Source organism: Chelonoidis abingdonii, chromosome 1 (genome assembly GCF_003597395.2).
Source record: "Chelonoidis abingdonii isolate Lonesome George chromosome 1, CheloAbing_2.0, whole genome shotgun sequence".
Classification (NCBI taxonomy): Eukaryota; Metazoa; Chordata; order Testudines; family Testudinidae; genus Chelonoidis; species Chelonoidis abingdonii.
This window is the reverse complement of record NC_133769.1, coordinates 83,620,430-83,625,763: the sequence shown is the minus strand read 5'-3', so window position 1 is coordinate 83,625,763 and position 5,334 is coordinate 83,620,430.

Below are 5,334 nucleotides of genomic sequence, written 5' to 3'. Positions count from 1 at the left end.
TCATCCCTAAGCTCCTCATTAGCCTTATTAAAGACTGAGGCAAAGTACTTATTTAGATATTGGGCCATAACATTCTGTGGAGTGAAAACCTATAGGTTATGTTTGAAGCTGTGGCCAGTAATGCTATTCTGCCTTTTCCAAACCATATGTCATGGAAATGGAGTGTGAAACATAGTTCTTTTTATATTCTGCTTCTGATAATAACACACTATAAAAAGGGATCAGGCCATGCTGTGCTTAGTCAGAATTCCCACTGGTGAACATAGGCATGTTGACTGAATCAGGACTGTAGCATTAGGCCCAAGAAATCATCGTATACTTTATTATTATTATTATTATTATTATTATTAACTTCACTGTTAACCTGAAGTACAAATAGAGGATGAGATGATCTACTGTAATTTCCAAGCAGGACCAGGAGATAATCTAAAGTATTATTTTGCAAGGTTCATGAGAATATTTTCTTCAGTTTTGACCCTATGTAGTGCCCACCATCCTCTTATGTCACTTTGTTTTTCAGTGAATTTAAAGTGTAGTCTGAAACTCAGTTGAAAGCCCTAAAGTTTACTAGGCTTTGGCAAAAGGACACAAAATACAGAAGTGAAAGGATTTCAATGCATACATTTGTGAATTTTAGCAAAACTTTCAATGGCCCAAGTTTGAAGTTGTAGTGAAACATGAAATTAGAGGAGTTTCCTGCAGCTTTGAGCTCTGTTGTCACACAATTCAGCTGCTAAACTAAGTACTAATTTTAGCACTAAGTACATGGTAGCACCCAGCTGCAAGAGGTATCTCCAACATGGATTTGCATAAACTCATACAGATAACATGTATAACTGTAGTCATGTAATTTCATCTGATGGTAGTCAAGACAGATCAGGAAATCTGTTTTCTCCTATTGTATTTACGAATATAGACAACCCACATTGGAAAGATGCATAGACATATAAAATAGGTTTCTACTGAAACCTGTATGTTGTGCCCAGTTATTTAGCTCCTGCAGCTTACCCAGGATTTTTCAAGTTTACTGCCTATGGGCAAAGTATCCACTGACTCTGTAATACTCCTGATATACTACTGGTGCTGTACTTTTGAAAGAAGTAGCAATAAAAGATGCAGAATATTTGGACACAGCAGGACCTTTACTAGCACAAAAACTGATGGAACTGATACCAGAGAGACAGCAGTCAGGGTTTAAGAGATTAGTTTATCACTAAATCAATTTCCAAAATAATCTGATTGATCTTGCAAAATACCAATTAAAGTGTGTTACTTTCCAAATTGTATTAGCAACAGAGCTGTTTCCCCTCCAGACAGCGAGAGGTAGAGAAATTAAAAATCTCACATAATTTTACTAACTATCCAGCAACTAGTTACACAAATAGTCTTAATCATAATTGCTGGCTCACACAGTTTGAGTCATGTAACTCATTTTCAAAGTATCACAGTACAGCTGTAGCATTGTCCTGGTTGAAAGACTGTTCAGAGTGGAAAGTAGCAAATTGTGTGGATAATATTTAGCAAAAGGCTTACAAAAACACTACTGGTCTATAATCTAATCTTATTTCATCTTTGTTTTTCCAATAATTTGATTTAGAAGGGATCCTGATTCAATTATGTTTACATCAAAGTCATCTACACAGCTTCAGCTTCAGACTTCTTACCAAAAAGCTGATAAAGATATTTACAAATTACAGACAATAAGTTTGCAAATTCCCCTTAGTTACACTGACAAAGATTCTGCATTTTGGCTCAGAAAGGTCAGGGATTGGTTCACGTGGCCATTTCTTAGGCTTTGTCTACACTAGCACTTTTGTTGGCAAAACTTTTGTCGGTCAGGAGTGTCAAAAACACACCCCAGGCCAACATAAACTTCACCAACCAATGCGCTAGTGCAGACAGTGCTATGTTGGCAGGAGATGCTCTCCCAATGACACAGCAACCGCCCTCATTGGGGGTAGTTTAATTATGCTGACGGACAAGGTCTCTCTTGCCGGGATAGGGCGGCTACACAGGAGACCTTACAGGGGTGCAGCTTCAGCAGTACAGCTGTGCCACAGTAAGGTCTATAGCATAGATATAACATTAGGTAGCACCCCATTAACTTCAATCAGATTACATGGGATAGAAGTGAGGACAACTTGGTGTTCCAGGCTAGTGGGGCATATTGCAGTAATTGAAGGTAATGCTATTAATTATTAATTTTGATTAGTAGACTTCTTACAGCAAAGAGGATAACTGTAGGTTCCTTAATCTGGTTAGAATAAGTATTTTGTCTGGTCATCTAGTAGTTAGATAGAAATGAAAGCGTTATAGCTTTGTCTGGAAGTGTTCATGAAATTATCTCTTGTACTACATGACATCTGAATAAAGAGTCACTTCAGAAATAGTCATCAGAATTCTCCATCAGATGGTCGTTCTTCTAAAATAAAGATGCATGGCTTGCAATATTTTACATAGTCCTGAGATTTTAAAGCAACATGTCAGGTTATCCTAAAATGTAATAGCAGAATTACAGATTTTATAGCAGAGGGAATCAACGTGAGTGAGACAGGGTTGACTGTCTCCTCCACTTGAAAAGAAGCAGGAGGCAAAAAATGTCAGTAGCTGTGAGAGAAAAGCCAAACACTACCTTTATGTTTGGGGATTCCTTTGGCACATTTCTTTGACTGGGCTTGGATCAGATTAATACCAGACATGTTTATGTTGTTACACTTCTGCCGGATCAACTGTTGAATTCTCAGAATCTCAAGGTGCCGTGTTTTTAACAAATGAGTTTTGTAAATGTATGTAGGAAATGAAGGGCCAGATCCTCAGCTGATGTAAATTGGTGTAACTCCATTGAAGTCAAAAGAGCTTTGCTGACTCACACCAGCTGAGGATCAGGACCAACGTGTGCAAAAGTTATAAGCACAGGACTCTCTGAAGAAACACAGGCTTCAGGCCACCATCAGGAAAGCCTTTATCCTTGTTATTTGTTTGACATTCCAGAACACAAGCCCTCCATAATATTTTGAAAGACTTCAGAATGTCTCTGTAGCCCCTGTGCTATTTTGAGGGGGTGACATATACATCTCATAAAGACAGAGAGCAGCGCAGAGGCTGCAGAAACTGGAACTGCCTGTGTTTTGGACCCCAACCAGCCCTGGGGGCTGGGACAGAGGAAAGAAGGATGTTTTTTTGAGCCAGAGGCCTAACAGACATGCTAGGAAACCAACTGCAGCCGTTAACTGCCTGCACGTATCTGAGGCTGCCCAGAAATATGCACTGCACTTGGATATGTAGAGTGTTTTGGGGAAAAGGGAGTCAGCCACGGGGCATTGGCTTATAGCAGCAGAATGAGACACAGTTCCTGAGTAGTTCTTTGCTAAATATGGGAGACAACCCCATATTCTTGAGCCCAACCAACCAGAACTACACAGTAATAGAGCTGTCTCTGAAACAGTTTGCCTGTTGAAAACATGGGGCAGGGAGAGAAGCCAGTCCATCCACTCAAATGATGATAGGCCAGATCCAGGGGGAGAGACAGAGCCCTCAAACTCCATTTTCAGAGGGAAAGGATCAGCTGCCAGCCTCACTTGTTAGGCCTCTGATTTCTTTTCAGTCATCCCTATACTGCTCCGAGATAAGAACAGTGTTTGCACCTGCTATCTGGGACCTTTGAGCAGACTCTGGGGTAGCAGCCATTTGCTTTAGTAGTCTGTGTGGGATTTTGACTATATTAAATTATTAGAAGGATTGCCCCTCTAATATTGTTGTGGAGCTTAACATGTTTGTTCCTCTTGGTTCCTCTTTTCCCTTACCCCCTTTTGACTGTCCTTTCCCATAATTAAGTGTTTGTTCCTTTTAAACTTGTTTGATCCTCTATTGCTTTGAATTTGTGATGTCCAAGAGGTCATAGGTGCTGCATATTAATTTATTCACCTGACCACTAGGTGGCGGCACCACACATTGAGAATCCAGGTTAGCTCCAGCAAGCTGAGTGCTGACAGCTGCCATCAGCCTAAGGAGCACAGAAAACCTAGGGCACACTGATCCTAAGATGGGATACAGAACCATGTAGGAAGGAGGAACAAGTGGGTTCTACAACAACTGGGGCGTAGGGGTACCCCAGGATGGGGCTGCATCTCTGATACAGAACCTTTGTTTTAGGTTCTGTTTAAGCCTAATAAAAAAACAACTTTTCAAGTTAATTACCTTTGATAAAGCAAGTACTGTGCAAGCCTAAGTAATGCAATTTCCCCCACACTGTTCCATAAATGTGAGCTAACCCTATTACAAAGGGAGATCTCCTCTAGAGCTATTAACTTTTCCTACCCATTTTCTCCTTGGTCTCTCTTCTGAGACTACCAGGACACAAAGTGCAGTGATGGTATTTTATTTTGTATATGGGGTTTTTGTTCGTTTATGATTTGGGCTCTTGATGCCAAGTTCTGCCCTGACTTCCATACACATACTTCATCTCAACACCATATAAGTAAGTAAGGGCTGCATTTGCTTGCTATCCAGTAAGAATTGGATCAAATCCACCAAATTATTTCATAGTCCACCAAACCACCACCACATATTAACAACTTTCAGTCATTCATGACCTGGCCTGATTTTTTTTTTTTTTTTATTAAGCAGCTTACAAGTCTCTGTATTCCACAGCTACCAATCCCTTCAACTATCCAGACTACTATGGCTTAATCGAAAAAATATTAGAGACACTTTCTTTAAAGTGTTAAGACAGACAAACTTCTATCAGATCTAAACACACATTTTCACCACTAGATAGGGATTGGTTCCAATGTACTGTAATATGAGCTTTAAGTGATACCCCCTCACCTTTCTACTAGCTTGCTGCAGGAAAAATGCTGATATGGTATAACATGCCTTGGTATTTTTCCTATATTTCAAAAGCAATATATCAAAATGAACACAAGTGTCTGGGCATGTAGATGAGAATTACCTGATGGGGTTCTCTTTATATTTAACTAAGAATACCTTTAGAAAGCCAGCACTGTATTGTATACTCTACCCATCTCTGCTGCCTATTCTACTGCAGAAATACAAGATACCCAGAGGTTTGCCTTTTATTGCCTTTTACCAAATAATTGGCTCTTCAGCAAACGTGTTTTTGGTTTGCTTTTCAAAGAAAGTTTCAGAGATGGGCAAGACCTGCCAAGGCTTTGGTTTGACAAAATCTCTGTCATTTTTTGTTTCATACAAAGTCAGAACCAGTGATGCCAAAGCTCTGGGCCCCTCCCACTTTGCAAGGTTCCAAAGCCTGACTTCCAACCCGAGCCCGAATGTCTACCCTGCAGTTAAACAGGCCCTTATCCCAAGCCTGCG